Source organism: Prionailurus bengalensis, chromosome A1 (genome assembly GCF_016509475.1).
Source record: "Prionailurus bengalensis isolate Pbe53 chromosome A1, Fcat_Pben_1.1_paternal_pri, whole genome shotgun sequence".
Taxonomy (NCBI): domain Eukaryota; kingdom Metazoa; phylum Chordata; class Mammalia; order Carnivora; family Felidae; genus Prionailurus; species Prionailurus bengalensis.
In genome coordinates this window covers 192985127-193002700 of record NC_057343.1, presented here as the reverse complement: position 1 = coordinate 193002700, position 17574 = coordinate 192985127, and positions in this window count along the sequence as shown.

The following is a 17574-nucleotide window of genomic DNA, read 5'->3' as shown; positions in this document are numbered from 1 at the left end:
CGAACTCATGGACCGCGAGATCGTGACCTGAGCTGAAGTCGGATGCTTAACTGACTGAGCCACCCAGGCGCCCCGACACTCCGATTCTTACGCTTTCTCCTCCGGGCTCCAGCTGCCTTGCAGAAGAGTAGAGCATGCATTTCTGAGGCCGCAAGTATGAGAGAACCCTCCCACCTCCAGGGCTTTCTGCACGGGGCCGGCAGTCCATCAGCTGAGGGTGCTGGTCTGAATTAACTGTGAAGGGTCTACAACACACAATTTGAAGAGGCTATTTCCCAGCTCCTACCCTGAAGTGTCTGTGAAAGCTTTAACGATTTCCCACTGCTTCCATGGTGACAGCAAGAGGGCTGGCCGTCCAGTACACACGTGGAAGTAGGCGGGGGTGCAGCTCCACTGCCTGCCTGAGCAGATACCCGACACATTGCTGTGCCTGTCACTTACCATTTCAGATGGATCCATGTTTCCCGGCATCAAACTAGATTGAATTTCCATTAAAAAAAAAAAAAAAAAAAGAGAGGGAGAGAGAGAGTAATTCCTTCCTCGGCTTGTCAGAAGCCCTGCCTGAAGTTCGCAGCAAATGTAATCTGCTCTACACACGGGCATTTCCCTTTGATACATGTAGTAGTTGATAAAGACAGTGATTCTCTTCGGGTCTCCTGTCCCTCTCCACGTCGCACTCTTCCTCCCACTTCCAAATTCTTTATACTAACCGCGAAGGCACCCCTGGCCCACACAGGTTACACTGATAGAGGAAGGGCCTGGGACCCCTTTCTATGTTGGGTCTAAGAATCTTGAGCACAGAAACTCCCCCCACAGTTGAGGTCTCCAGTTGAGCAACCTCCCCATTAGCGAAGAGTCCACCTCTGGCTTTCTGGTGGGCTCAGAGAATCCTATCCTTGGAAGAACATGGGGTGTGTGTGCAGTGAACAGGAAGATCCTTGGCTGGAAAGCCAGGGGACCTAACTTCTAATACTGGCACTGCCTCCTTTGTCTTGTTCTTCTCAGTCTCTAAGCTTCTGATTCTCATCTGTATGGTGGAGCAATGCTTGAACACAAAGGGCATAGGAGGCAAGCATCAAGGCCCTATAAATGTAAAAGTGTGGGTTTGTAAATTGTGTGTGTCAGCCTGGCCTGAGGAAATTTATGGCATGTCATACCGATCTTTGTTTGAGCCGAGAAAACATTTTCCAAAGGGCAAAACTTGCAAATGTTTTGGTTTTCAGTTTGGGTTCCATGCTAGCCTTTCTGAGTAATCTGCATCATATTATATATTCCTCCAGATCCAATCTCCAAGGGGAAGCCTCTATAACACCAACAGCCTCAAACACTGATATTCGTTACATTGTTTTAAAATAAGGCATCAGTTAGCTGGTAACAGTGAGCTTTTAGGATTAACTCCCTTTCCTCATTTACACCCAATTCCTTGTGAAAACCACCAGTGGAAAGATTTATGACTGAAGATGTCTCGTGGGAAGATTTACTCTGAAAGTTCAGGGTTGGGGCAGATGCTGACAAAGTCACAATACTGATTCTGAGTAAGGACTCAGCTTGTAAAGGAGTTTTCAGCATGAATAAATCCATATTCCATGAGGGCCAACAAAACTGTTCTAAACTGCAGCTCTATTTCATATGGCAGTATTCACACAAGACCCCACCCACAGGCATGTTGACGGGGCTGCAGTGAACAGCAGGCTTGACATTCATTCATCCCACAGCAATTATTTTCTGAGTATGTCCATACTATGTGCCAGGGTCTGTGTTAGGCTCTGGGCCAGGAACACTGAACAACACAGATAAGGTCTGCTCATTGGGAAATGTGGTAGGATGTATAACGGGCCTCCGGGGATGTGTCCTAATTCTTGGAATGTTCAAATGTTACCATATAGAGCGAAGGGGATTTTGCACATGTGATTAAGTTAAGGATCTTCAGCCAAAGAGAGCATCCTTATTATCCACTGGGCTTAATGTAGTCACAAGGGTCCTTTGCAGAGGGAGGCAGAAGATAAGAACCATTTGTGGGAGACAGGACAATGAAAACAAGAGAGGGAAATGATCTGAGAATGTGGCCATGAGTCAAGGAATGCAGGTGACTTCTAGAAGAAGGCAAGAAAATGAATTCTTCCCTGAAGTCTACAGAAGGAATGCAGCCCTCGGGACAGCCCGATTTTAGACTTCTGGCTTCCAGAACTGTAAAAGAATACATACATTTGTGTTGTGTTAAGCCATCAAGGTTGTGGTCCTCTGTTACAGAGCAATAGCAGACTGATACAGGAGCTTACATTTCATCTGAGAGCAACAGATAAGATAGCACGTTGGTGTTTCCCAACAGGGGCGCCACTGGCACTTTGGGTGGTTTTTGTGGTTCAGAATCATTCAGGCTTTGCTGGACAGTTAGCATTCTTTAGCTCCATCCACTAAATGCCAGTGGTGGTCTTCTATTAGTAGGTCAATCAAAACTCTCCCCACACATGTTCAAACACTGCCTCACGTGGCGATATTTACCCAGGCTGAGCACCACTGATGTGGATCACAGGAAGTGGCAAGAGGACCCTGAGGTGAGAGATGTCACACAGAGACTGGAGTTTGGGCACAACCGTCAGCTGAGAGTGCTCTAGGAGGCCTCCAAAGACGTGGGAACCAAGCTGGGGCTGCATGATGGGAAGGATGCAGCCTAGTGAACATCTGGGGAAGAGTGTTAAAAGTCCAGGAAATGTGTGCAAAGGTCCTGAGGCAAGAACACGTGGTGTGTGTTGGGAAGGCAGTGCAGTGGTCAGAATGTTTATGTCTCTCTCTCTAAATTCATATGTTGACTCCTAACCCTCAAAGTGATGGCATTAGGCTGTGGGGCTTTGGAGAAGGTTATGAAATCGTGAGGGCACAGCTCTAATGAGAGGGGTTAGAGAGACCGCAGAAATCTCCTTTGCCCCTTCTTCTTCTTTTTTTTTTTTAAATAATTTTATGTGTTTATTTTGAAAGAGAGAGAGTATGTGAGCAGGGGAGGGGCAGAGAGAGAAGGAAAGAGAACGAATCCCAAGCAGGCCCTGCTCCCCTAATGCCGATCCTGATGTGGGGCTCGAACCCACAAAGTGTGAGATCATGATCTGAGCCAAAACCAAGAGTCAGTCACTTTACCTCCTGAGCTACCCAGCCATCCCTCCCTTGCCCCTTCATGAGGAAGGGGCATAATAGCCATTCAAGAGGAAGCGGATTCTCACCAGACACAGAATCTGCTGGCACGGTGATCTTGGACTTCGCGGCCTCCAGAACTATGAGACATAAATGTTTGTTATTTATAAGCCATGTAGTTTGTGGTATCTAGCAGCCCTAAAGGACTGAGATAAGTAGGTTGCCAGAAACAAGGGGAGGGAGTTGGGAGGTGAGACTAGGAAGAGGCAGAGCCTTGTGTAAGGCTAGCGAGTTGTGCCAAGGCTTCTGGCTTTTATTCAAGAGACAAATGAATTCAAAGCGATCTGTTATCAGTGCAAGACCTATTTACTTCATGTGTTCATTGGATAGTTGGCTTTATGCACGAATTACGATGGATTGCAAGCAAAGTTAAACTAAAGGAAAGAAAGGAAGTAAATGAAACGAGAAAAGAAAAAGAAAAATGAAAGAACAAAGAAAGAGAAGAAAAAAGGTGAAGTAGTTTTTGGGGGGGTTCTTTCAAGAGTAATATTTACGATATTGCTCAAAATGTTTTCTTATGTCGTAGAGGGCTTTGCAAAATATTTTTAATGTATGTTATCTCCCATATCTCACGAAGTCTACGAGAGTTGTTTCCATTTTCCATAGGAGGAACCCTGCCCCCACTCCCATTACTTGGTGGACATTGGCCTCATCCCTGGTTTTCTGCTCCTTATTCCAGGCTGTTTGCACCATGCAAGAGCACCCCTGGATAACAGGATGGAGGTTTGGAGATCTCACCCAAGATCTTGACTCTTTCATTTATTTCATTTGTTTCCAACAGTTCCTTACATTTGTGTGATGATTTGGATTTTCTGAAATATTTTCCCATCTGGCATATGTCCCAGGAAGGGATAGTGTCCGTTTTGTGGTGGGAAAACCAAGGCTCTGGGTTTGTGTGAGGTCCCAGGAAGTAAGACCTCTGACTCAGAATCCATTGTTGTTTTTTTTTCCCCTGATATTACACCGTTTCTCAAAGCTTTTCATTCTGAAGCTTCCTTTCCATTCATACTTGCTTTATGGAAATCTTATATGCACTTTAGATTTTAGGACCTAATGCTGCTGGCACATGTGTTTTTTAAGCAGGCAGTTTGTGAGGCAGTGACTCAAACCTTAGTTCCAGCTACGGAAGCTAGTCTTTTATGACATCAGTCATATCCTCATTGTTGGGGCTAGGCAGATTAATATGGCCCATTTGATAGAGCAGTAACATGGTGTTTTAGCTGCACTAATTCTATATAACTTTGATTGTGCATTATATTGTTTAGTTAGGAGAAAATTATAGTGGAGCGAAACTCCTGGAAGGTCCTGATAGCAAACTGATTTTCATTTTAGGTCAGGTTTGAAGATGTCCCTAATAATGTGAAGGGAATCTGTGAGCTCCCCAGAGGAAACTATCATTTCATTCTGCTGCCTCCAAGAACTACAGCTAGCCAAGATCATCCCAGTAGCTACAAAACATAATAATTGTTCCTCTCTTCACTTCTTCCCCAAATTTAGATTCTACAGAAGTTTCTCTCCCCTCCTTTTCTGTAAAACCTAGACTGGTTAAAAAGCTTTTCATGAACATCTGTCCAACACTTCTCAGCGTATTACACAGTTACACAGGAGGTAGCAGGTTGATAAGATATTGTCCCCATTTTTTGGATTAGTGCACTGAGTTTCTGGGAAATTAAACCAGCTTGCCCAAGCTATTGCAATTCTGGCAGAATCGCTGGGGTCTCTGAGAGAGGTCCTCTGGCCTCAAAGTTCGCAGCTGCTCTAATCCTTTGTGCTGCTGGAGCTCCCCTATGTTCTTTTAGGTGCACTGGGAATTTCTTGACCTGAATTAAAAAAAAAAGGCACTCCGCTTTGACTTGGATGGGTCACAGTTCTGAATCATGGCTTCCACAAGAGAACTAAGGATAGGCAAATAGTAATACAGAACAGCAGCAGAAGCCAGACAAAACCAAGCAGAAGAGGGGACTGGAATCTGGGGAAATTCTAATGGTAGTCATGCATTATTTCTAGAGCAGTTACAGCGTTAGCAATAGTGTTAAGCACATATGTGCATTATCTCATTAGATCTTTATAATTACCTTATGCAGTTGATATTATAATTACCCCCATTTTATACTTGAGATATTTCAGGCTTGGAGAGGTTAAGTAACTTGCCCAGTGTTAGACAGATAGCAAGCTGGCAGGCTGGCAGGCTCTATCTGTCTGACTCCCAAGCCTGAGCTCTTAATCATTCGATTACACTTGCTGACGATGCACCAGGAGATTGAGATCATTTCCCAGGCTCCCTACTCACCCATCAAGCTTTCCCTGACACCCCATCCCCCTTTCCACGTTCTCAGAGATTAATGGCATGGAGAACGATATGTCTTCTTTGCGTATCTCTCAGAGGTGCCTATCCAAGTGGTACAGGCGTCAGAACCAATCCTCGACTTCAAGATGAGCCAAAACACCACGAAGGGGCTTTTCGGGCCCTGCCTCCCCATGATTTAATATCACAGCACTTACCCTTCATCAGTTGCTGTGGGCAATTGGTCAGGCAGTTAATAAACACATCAACTTACTTTGAATTCTTGAGCACAAAGGGAAAATAGATATGAGCACAGACAGATTTATTACAGTCTAATTTAATAAAAATGTCAACAAATAAATGCACATTTAGCTGGGAAATAAATATCAACGATGAGGAAAGCTGACGGTGGAGTAGGTTGTAAGAAATTAACATTAAATGGTTTGGGTTGACAGTGACTATAAAACAAAATTGTACCTTGGAGACATCTTGAAACAATTTAACAAATGTGTGCTTTGAACCTGATAAGAGGCAAGTGAGGCCAGGTGGCTTTGATGCAGGACAGGATCCCACAGAGCAGTGGAGAACAATCGCTTGCATTCTGTCCCATACGTCTGCAAAATGCCATTTGGGGCACACCAAATCAATAATCTGGAGATCATTTTCTCAAATCTCCCAAGCACCTACCACAATGCCTGCTATAATGTAGCAGCTCAATAAAATCTTACTTCTTTAAGATATTTATTTATTCAACAAATAATTATTGAGCACCTCCTATGTGCCAACCTACAGAACTAAGGATCAATGAGTGATCCCTTCCCTCAGGAAGCTCCCATTCAGCACAGGGAGACAGAAGATAAATGGTGACTATGATAAACAGATACAATATATAACACGTTAGGTTGTGTGTCAAGGAGGAAAAGGAGAACAGAGCTTGTAGGAAGAGTAGGTTGTAATTTTAAAGAGAAAGATCATGGGAGGCTTCAGTGACGAGATGACATTTATGTAGAGTTTCCAGATTTCACAAATAAAAATATCAGTGGCCAAGTTTAACTTGAAATTTAGGTAAACAACAAATTTTGGTGCAAGTATGGCCCCAAATTAAATGTCCCAAATATTGTATGTCCCAAATACTGCACGTTCTATGTCACTGTTCATCCAAAATTCATATACTGCTGAGTGTCCTATAATTTATCTGGTGGCCCTATGGTTTGGGCCAAGACTATAAGTTATCTGTGTGTATATCTCCTTGTCTCTCTGCACAGAAGTGTACTGATGAGTATGCTTTTCTTTTTCTTTTTCTTTTTAAAATATTTATTTATTTTTGAGAGAGAGACAGAGCATGAACAGGGGAGGGGCAGAGAGAGAGGGAGACGCAGAATCCAAAGCAGGCTCCAGGCTGTGAACCATCAGCACAAAGCCTGATGTGGCGCTTGCACTCACAAACCACAAGATCATGACCTGAGCCAAAGTCAGATGCCCAACCAACTGAGCCACCCAGGAGCCCCCATACTTCTTTTTTCTCTGGTAGGAGGATTTTGGGGTGAGCCCATCTAACAGCATGGAACTTCCTAGTTTGCTTCACTCTTTCATTGGGGTGAATTCATTTATTTTTTTTTTTTAGTTTATTTATTTATTTTGACAGAGAAAGACAGAGAGAGACAGACAGACAGAAAGAGAGAGGGAAAGAGAGAATCCCAAGCACTGACAGTGCAGAGCCTGATGCGGGGCTCAAACTCATGAACCACAAGATCATGACCTAAGCCAAAATCAAGAGTCAGATAACCAACTGAGCCACCCAGGCGCACCCTCATTGGAGTGAATTCTTAACTGTCCTTTTGTATCATTGCTGGTCTACCATCCAGGTCCTCACCCCCCCAGCCCCCCCACCACACACACATACCCAAGTTCCTGATGAGTTAGTTACCTGGTAGCCCATTCAGAAATCTCTCCATACTCCTGGAGCTCAACTCTCTTGGTGTGAACCTCCTGAATGACTTCTTTAAAATAAATTTTGTATTTTGGAATAATTTCGGATTTACAGAAAAATTGTAAAGGTCGTGCAGCAAATTCTCGTACCCGCCCCACCTAGTTTCCCCTCATGTTAGCATCTCACGTTACCAAGGTACATTTGTCAAAATGAAGAAATCAGCATTGTTATATACCTTTAACTAAAGTCAAGATTTGATTCGGATTTCACCCAATTTGTCCAGTAGTACTCTTTTTTCTAGGATAGAAGCCAGGGCACTGCACTGCATTCAGTCATCGTGTGTCGCCAGTCTCCTCTGGTCTGTGACAGCTTCTTGGTCTCTTTATATTTTACTTGACTTTGGCAGTTTTGAGGAGTAGTGGTCAGTTTTACACTTTGCAAAATGGAACTCAGGGTGTGCTTGTCTGAAGTCATCCTTATGATTAGACTGGGGTTGTGGATGTTTTTCTTTTTTTGGGAAGAATGCCACAGAAATTAAGTGTTCCTCTCATCATATCACAACGGGGGTTGCATGATATTAACTTCCAGCTGGTGGTGTTAATTTCGATCACTTGGTTATCTACCAGGTTTCTCAACAGTGGTTACTGTTGTCTCCCTTTCCATATTCTTTTCTTTGGAGGCAAATCACAAAGTCCAGCCCACATTCAGAGGTGGTGGGGGATTAATCTCCACCTCCTAGAACAAGTTTTGTTCCTTCTCACTTATTCATTCATTCATTCATTCATTCAATCATTTATTTACATCAGTAAAATTCAGTATGAGCTCATATATATTTATTTTATACTTTGGGTTATAATCCAATACTACTTATTTTTGCTTCCAATTACTCCAGCCTTGGCTGTTGAGAGTTCTTTCAGGTTGAAGCCTGTGTCCCTTTGACATGCCCCCAACCGTCTGGTTCTTGAACAGATCTTCACTTTCAGGCATTACAAGAATTTCCAGGGTCATCTTGTGTTTCTCCTGCCCAACCTTAGACTGAGCTATTTCTCCAAGGACCCATTCTTCCTTTCCTTAGAGAATGGTAGTCAGAAAAAGCAGGATCTGGACAATGGGTACCCAAAGACACATAACTGTAGTAAAAGTATTCTTCCAGGAAGGGCTCTGGAACCACCTGCACATATTGTGTATTACCCAGAGGATGCCAGCAGAGGTCACCAAGTGACTGGATCAGGATGTGATGGGATTGACAAATTGGGGGGGTAAGGACAACTTTACATTCTCCCAGTTGGAGCCGATCTTACAAGTAGGCACAATGTTGTCTATGCAGCATGGTTAGAAAGGCAGTCATAAGACTCCCTTTTTTTTCATACCCCATTCCAAAATATCTCCCTAAGGGAGATATCTCCCTAAGAATATCTCCCTAAGAATCTCCTAAGGGATTCTTCTAGAGTTTAAGCTTTGTCACATAGGTCATCAGGAACCCATAAATGTTCTTAACATGATGTGCTGTATGTTTTCATATGGTGATAATGTTGGAGGTCACACTGGTTCCCCATGTGGCAAAGAGCAGCCCTGGGCATGGGAAGAAGTGCCAGGAGCCTAGTGCAGCCAGGAGGGCTCTGGGTGAACAGTGCCCCAGAGCTGCGCTTGACAAACAAGATTCTTTGCCTGCCAAAGTCTCAGGCCATAATCGTCAAAAGGATCTTAGGGAGTAATTAGGAGAAGACTGCTTCAGGATGACTGATTTTAATTTTTTCAGAGCCTGGTCGTTTGGGTGCAGAGGCTGGGTTTATTGACCTGTTATGTGCAGTGAGATTGGGGTGTGCTGAGACATCTTCATACCCTCAACTGGGGTGTCTTGAAATTATTAGCAAGGACTTTTGATGGAGCTGCCTGGGGTTGGAATTTTCTGTTCCTACTGCTACTAGTACTGTTAATTCGAGCAAATACTCTATAGCTCCTACTGTGTGCCAGGCACTAAGATAAATCTATATCTGTATCTGTATACTCTTGTTGACTTTTCACGAGCACCCTATGAGGTTGGTTCTATTATTATCCTCATTTTATAGACCAAAAACATCGAGGCACAGAGAGGTAACGTGACTTGTCCTAGAGTCACAGTCTTATTAAATAGCAAAGACAAGATTTAAACCTAGGCAATCTGGCTCTAGCTTTCTGGCTCTTAACCGTATTCTGTGCTGCTGACTTGAATATGTCTTCTGCCTCTTGGAAGATAATTCTCCCAAGTCATCACCTGGCTCCATCCCTTTCCCTATGCCTCCAGAATCCTACTCTTCAAGACCCTTCCCGACCAACTTTATTTTTCCTAGGCCTCACTCATGAGCTCTCTCCCACACCTTCAGCCATCTCATGACCTCTTGGGGCCTTTCCCATCCCCTGACTTCACTTCCCCCAGTCGTTACTGACAATGATATTTGATATATTGAGCTGATATGTTGACGTAACTTACTTTTCTAGGGGCATATTCATATTTCACATAGGACTGCTAGCTTAACTCGAAGGAATACATTCTAATGACAGAAAAGAGGCCAATAAAAGGTCAGTAATAAGGATAATAACAATAATGCCAGCTTGGCTAGGCATATCATAAATGCAGCTGTTAGCATTTATTGAGTGCTTACTTTATGCTGAGCACTGTGCAAAGTGGTGCACGTAGATAATTCCACTTGATTCTTACAGTAATCCTAGATAGCGCCATCATTGTCTCTCTACATACATGAGAGGTTGAGTGGTTTGCCCAAGGTCACACAGCAGATACACAGAGGAGCAGAAATTTGATTGGCAATAATGAGCCTCCAAGAGCCCTTACCCTTGAGCTTGACACAGTACTGACTACAGCACCCATCAGATGATCCCAGACTGCCAGGCCCAGTGTTATCTAATTCAGTCCTATTCAAAAACTGTGGAGGAGGACCACTGACAAATTTCATCTCCGATATATTCTGGATTAATACTTCTATAAAATACGATAACAGTGAGTTATGTGATCACATGCTTGGATGTTATGCCTATGTCAACTTGTTATCAAACTCTCTGAATGCTTTCATTAATTTCTGCACTTACCCCAGTAGGCTGATAATCGACAGTTCGTGAGCTGGCATGAGTTTGTGGACCATGCTCTGAATAGCACTGGTCTAATTGCATTCTTTTCAGTAACGTGATTCCTCAAATGTGTGTTTGGATATAAATGAATTTTTATTTCTTTGTAGGTTGTTAGACCTTGTCTTCCAAGTATCAGTTGTTAAACTCATAGACATTAGGTGGACCTGAAGCCAGACACATCTGGAATCAAATCTAATCCTGCCAATCCATGTGACCTTGAGTAACAGTTTCTCTGGGCCTCAGTTTAATTAACACTAAAATGGGGATACTAATATTTACCTGGATGGATTATTGTGAGGATTCGATGAGACAGGGATGCCTGGCACCTAGTAGGTGCTCAAAGTTTGTTCCCTAGCTACCCCACCCTACCCCACAGATACCAAACTAGACTAATATCAAGGCTTCTTGTGGCCATAACAAGAGGCTTATCAACTGGCATACATGTTGGGGAGCTGATAGACCCCCATAAATTATTAACACTTGTTTGGATAACTGACCGTGTTAAGCCAGTGCTTAAACACTTCTGATTGGGAAAAATGCACTTTTACACAACTCCCACTGGGGAAACAGGTGTCAGGGGTGGGGATGGTCTGTGCACTAGGAGGGAGAAGTTGTATCTGAGCAGAAGTCTCTCACCTAGCGAAACAATTCATTAGACCCCTGGAGGCTGGCCCTCCTCTGTCCCTTCTCCCTCCCTGGGTCCGGCTGCCTCAGGCACACTCAAGGAGGACGAAGCTCAGAGTGGGCCACACGGTGAAAGAAGACTGATGTCAAACTATTAATTCAGAGTCATCACTGCTGGGATATAAGCTAAATAGGCACTCCTTTTAGCCCAAGGAGTCCACCGAAACGTATTCTCAGTTCTTAATTTTTTTTTTAATGTTTATGTATTTTTTGGGGGGTGGGGGGAGAGAGAGAGAGAGAGAGCATGAGTGGTGGAGGGGGCAGAGAGAGAGGGAGACACAGAATCTAAAGTAGACTACAGGCTCTGAGCCATCAGCACAGAGCCCGATGCAGGGCTTGAACCCATGAACTGCAAGACCATGACCTGAGCCGAAGTCAGATGCTTAACTGACTGAGCCACCCAGACGCCCCTTTCAGTTCTTAACCTACAAGTGGAAGAGGGTGTTGTTGGCAGGCCTTGAGGATCTGAAAGGTTATTGCAGGCCATTGATGGGGGCTGAATTGTTGGAGGATCCACCAGTTAATTTTCTGGAGACTATAGGATTGGAGAAAGTTAGAGCTGGACAGAGCCTTAGGTATCAACCTTCCCCTTAAAATTAGAAAGACAGGGCTGGTCAGGAAGTCAGGGGCACCTCCCAGATCCGCCGCTCATGATTGGTGTGATGTTAGGCATTTACCTTACTTCTCTGAACCTTGACGTCAGCGTCTATAAAATGGACATAATTAAAAGGTCTCCATTATAGATTATGCCTGCAGATTGAGCTCGAACACACATGTCATTGGCTCTTTTAATTCTTAAGGGTTCAAAGAAAGTCTTTTCCCCACAAGACTCTGACTCATTCCTTCATGCACCACCTCTTTTGCACCTGTGGCAGGTGGTGCAAAAGGCAAGCAAAACTAGACATGCTCTCCATCCCCATGAAGGTGAAGTTTGATGGGAGAGACAGACCCTGATGAACTCACCACTCCAAGTACCGTAAGTGCGACGGCAGTACATGCTATGGAGGAGTGGTTCCAGCTGCCACAAGGGGCATCAGAGGGGAATCCGATTAAGCTCGGGAGGCCAGGCCAGCTTCCTGAAGAAGCAACGGCTGATCTGAGAAGTGATGTGTAAGTAGGAGTTTGGGCAAACAGGAGAGAGCACAGCAGTGGAAGCTGAGGAAATAGCACGACTGAGTCTCTGTGGTGCCTGCTGGGAGAGGGGCAGGGTGCAGACTGCTGGGAGAAAGTGGTAGGCCATGAGCTTGGAGAGGTAGGCAGGGACAGGCCGGGGGCGTGGCCACACTAAGGATTTGTTGTCCTCATCCCAAGAGCCGGTGGGTGGTTGAGTTACATGATGATCCATCTGTCTGCAGTGAGGACAGCAGAGTCTGCTCACAAGCCTGTGTTCCCAAGAGTGCTGTTGTCCTCAGTGTGGGTTCCAGGCTCTGCCTTCTGCCTTCTTCTTCCTTAGTGATCTGGTTCCTCCCCTGCTCTCCAGCCGCAGAGTCAGACCTGCTTTTGTTCTTGCTGCTTTTCCGTTGCCCTGAGGCACCTGCCCCCTACCCTCATCTGCAGCCTCTTGGCCCTGGCTTTATCGTCCTCATACTCGAATTGGGTTCTCTTGTCCTCCAGCCCTCCTCCCCCTAACCAGCCCTCACAGAGATTCCTGCCCCTATAGATTCTCATGTCTGCCAACGAGGACAACCACCACCTGGTGCATAATATTTTAAAATTTTATGAAGCCCATTTGCATTTGTTCCCCTATTAGCTCCTCATTATAATCCCATGAAATGAGTTGGACAAGAATTATTACCCCCATTTGCTAGATAAGAAAACAGTTCCAGAAAAGACTAGAGACTTAGGCATGGCTGTGCAGATGATGGGTAGCCGGGCTTATGCCCTATAACTCCAAACTCCTTGATTTTTTTTTTCCTGTGTTCACTTAGGATTTGTTATTACCGTTTGCTTCTTTACTTTTTAGCAGCCTTATTGATAGACTGAGCACAAGTGTGTACTTTGATGAGCTGTGATACAAGACATACCTGTGCAGTCATCACTCCTAAAATTTTCCTTGTACCCCTCTGAACCCCCTCTTCCAGCCCCTCCAGGCACCACAACCCCTCGCCAGGCAATCACTCACCTATGTTTTATCACTACAGTTACTTTGCCTTTTCTAGAATTGAATAAAAATGGAATCAAACAGTATGTGTGCTACTTTTCAGGCTTCCCTCACTCAGCTTCGTTCTTTGGAGATTCATCCGTGGTGTTGTCTGTATCAATAGTTCATTCCTCTTTATTGCTGAACACTATTCCATAATGCGGATATCTCACCATGTGGCTATCCATTCACCTGTTAGTAAATGTTTGGGTGGCTTCCAATTTGGGGGGATTACAAATAAAGCTCTTGTGAACATTCATGTTCACATATACAAACTTTGACTTTGTTCTCTCTTGGATAAATACCTAGAAATTGAGTGACTAGATTGCGTAGTAGGTGTATGTCTCATTTTTTTAAACACAGTGCAGTTTATCTATTTTCGAGGCTATTTTTACAAAGCGGTTCTACCGTTTAGCTCTCCTACCAGCAGGGTGTGAGAGTTCCAATCCCTCTACATCTTTGCCAATGCTTGATATGGCCTTTTTTTTTTTTTTTTTTTTTTTTTTTTCTGAAATTTATTGACAAATTGGTTTCCATACAACACCCAGTGCTCATCCCAAAAGGTGCCCTCCTCAATACCCATCACCCACCCTCTCCTCCCTCCCACCCCCCATCAACCCTCAGTTTGTTCTCAGTTTTTAACAGTTATGCTTTGGCTCTCTCCCATTCTAACCTCTTTTTTTTTTTTTTTTCCTTCCCCTCCCCCATGGGTTCCTGTTAAGTTTCTCAGGATCCACATAAGAGTGAGACCATATGGTATCTGTCTTTCTCTGTATGGCTTATTTCACTTAGCATCACACTCTCCAGTTCCATCCACGTTGCTACAAAAGGCCATATTTCATTTTTTCTCATTGCCACGTAATATTCCATTGTGTATATAAACCACAATTTCTTTATCCATTCATCAGTTGATGGACATTTAGGCTCTTTCCATAATTTGGCTATTGTTGAGAGTGCTGCTATGAACATTGGGGTACAAGTGGCCCTATGCATCAGTGCTCCTGTATCCCTTGGATAAATTCCTAGCAGTGCTATTGCTGGGTCATAGGGTAGGTCTATTTTTAATTTTCTGAGGAACCTCCACACTGCTTTCCAGAGCGGCTGCACCAATTTGCATTCCCACCAACAGTGCAAGAGGGTTCCCGTTTCTCCACATCCTCTCCAGCATCTATAGTCTCCTGATTTGTTCATTTTGGCCACTCTGACTGGCGTGAGGTGATACCTGAGTGTGGTTTTGATTTGTATTTCCCTGATAAGGAGCGACGCTGAACATCTTTTCATGTGCCTGTTGGCCATCCGGATGTCTTCTTTAGAGAAGTGTCTATTCATGTTTTCTGCCCATTTCTTCACTGGGTTATTTGTTTTTCGGGTGTGGAGTTTGGTGAGCTCTTTATAGATTTTGGATACTAGCCCTTTGTCCGATATGTCATTTGCGAATATCTTTTCCCATTCCGTTGGTTGCCTTTTAGTTTTGTTGGTTGTTTCCTTTGCTGTGCAGAAGCTTTTTATCTTCATAAGGTCCCAGTAATTCACTTTTGCTTTTAATTCCCTTGCCTTTGGGGATGTGTCGAGTAAGAGATTGCTACGGCTGAGGTCAGAGAGGTCTTTTCCTGCTTTCTCCTCTAAGGTTTTGATGGTTTCCTGTCTCACATTTAGGTCCTTTATCCATTTTGAGTTTATTTTTGTGAATGGTGTGAGAAAGTGGTCTAGTTTCAACCTTCTGCATGTTGCTGTCCAGTTCTCCCAGCACCATTTGTTAAAGAGGCTGTCTTTTTTCCATTGGATGTTCTTTCCTGCTTTGTCAAAGATGAGTTGGCCATACGTTTGTGGGTCTAGTTCTGGGGTTTCTATTCTATTCCATTGGTCTATGGGTCTGTTTTGGTGCCAATACCATGCTGTCTTGATGATGACAGCTTTGTAGTAGAGGCTAAAGTCTGGGATTGTGATGCCTCCTGCTTTGGTCTTCTTCTTCAAAATTCCTTTGGCTATTCGGGGCCTTTTGTGGTTCCATATGAATTTTAGGATTGCTTGTTCTAGTTTCGAGAAGAATGCTGGTGCAATTTTGATTGGGATTGCATTGAATGTGTAGATAGCTTTGGGTAGTATTGACATTTTGACAATATTTATTTTTCCAATCCATGAGCAGGGAATGTCTTTCCATTTCTTTAAATCTTCTTCAATTTCCTTCAGAAGCTTTCTATAGTTTTCAGCATACAGATCCTTTACATCTTTGGTTAGATTTATTCCTAGGTATTTTATGCTTCTTGGTGCAATTGTGAATGGGATCAGTTTCTTTATTTGTCTTTCTGTTGCTTCATTGTTAGTGTATAAGAATGCAACTGATTTCTGTACATTGATTTTGTATCCTGCAACTTTGCTGAATTCCTGTATCAGTTCTAGCAGACTTTTGCTGGAGTCTATCGGATTTTCCATGTATAATATCATGTCATCTGCAAAAAGCGAAAGCTTGACTTCATCTTTGCCAATTTTGATGCCTTTGATTTCCTTTTGTTGTCTGATTGCTGATGCTAGAACTTCCAGCACTATGTTAAACAGCAGCGGTGAGAGTGGGCATCCTTGTCGTGTTCCTGATCTCAGGGAAAAAGCTTTCAGTTTTTCCCCGTTGAGGATGATGTTAGCTGTGGGCTTTTCATAAATGGCTTTTATGATCTTTAAGTATGTTCCTTCTATCCCGACTTTCTCAAGGGTTTTTATTAAGAAAGGGTGCTGGATTTTGTCGAAGGCCTTTTCTGCATCGATTGACAGGATCATATGGTTCTTCTCTCTTTTTTTGTTAATGTGATGTATCACGTTGATTGATTTGCGAATGTTGAACCAGCCCTGCATCCCAGGAATGAATCCCACTTGATCATGGTGAATAATTCTTTTTATATGCCGTTGAATTCGATTTGCTAGTATCTTATTGAGAATTTTTGCATCCATATTCATCAGGGATATTGGCCTGTAGTTCTCTTTTTTTACTGGGTCTCTGTCTGGTTTAGGAATCAAAGTCATACTGGCTTCATAGAATGAGTCTGGAAGTTTTCCTTCCCTTTCTATTTCTTGGAATAGCTTGAGAAGGATAGGTATTATCTCTGCTTTAAACGTCTGGTAGAACTCCCCTGGGAAGCCATCTGGTCCTGGACTCTTATTTGTTGGGAGATTTTTGATAACCGATTCAATTTCTTCACTGGTTATGGGTCTGTTCAAGCTTTCTATTTCCTCCTGATTGAGTTTTGGAAGCGTGTGGGTGTTCAGGAATTCGTCCATTTCTTCCAGGTTGTCCAATTTGTTGGCATATAAGTTTTCATAGTATTCCCTGATAATTGTTTGTATCTCTGAGGGATTGGTTGTAATAATTCCATTTTCATTCATGATTTTATCTATTTGGGTCATCTCCCTTTTCTTTTTGAGAAGCCTGGCTAGAGGTTTGTCAATTTTGTTTATTTTTTCAAAAAACCAACTCTTGGTTTCGTTGATCTGCTCTACAGTTTTTTTAGTTTCTATATTGTTTATTTCTGCTCTGATCTTTATTATTTCTCTTCTTCTGCTGGGCTTAGGCTGCCTTTGCTGTTCTGCTTCTAGTTCCTTTAGGTGTGCTGTTAGATTTTGTATTTGGGATTTTTCTTGTTTCTTGAGATAGGCCTGGACTGCAATGTATTTTCCTCTCAGGACTGCCTTTGCTGCGTCCCAAAGCGTTTGGATTGTTGTATTTTCATTTTCGTTTGTTTCCATATATTTTTTAATTTCTTCTCTAATTGCCTGGTTGACCCACTCATTCGTTAGTAGGGTGTTCTTTAACCTCCATGCTTTTGGAGGTTTTCCAGACTTTTTCCTGTGGTTGATTTCAAGCTTCATGGCATTGTGGTCTGAAAGTATGCATGGTATAATTTCAATTCTTGTAAACTTATGAAGGGCTGTTTTGTGACCCAGTATATGATCTATCTTGGAGAATGTTCCATGTGCACTCGAGAAGAAAGTATATTCTGTTGCTTTGGGATGCAGAGTTCTAAATATATCTGTCAAGTCCATCTCATCCAATGTCTCATTCAGGGCCCTTGTTTCTTTATTGACCGTGTGTCTAGATGATCTATCCATTTCTGTAAGTGGTGTATTAAAGTCCCCTGCAATTACCACATTCTTATCAATAAGGTTGCTTATGTTTATGAGTAATTGTTTTATATATTTGGGGGCTCCGGTATTCGGTGCATAGACATTTATAATTGT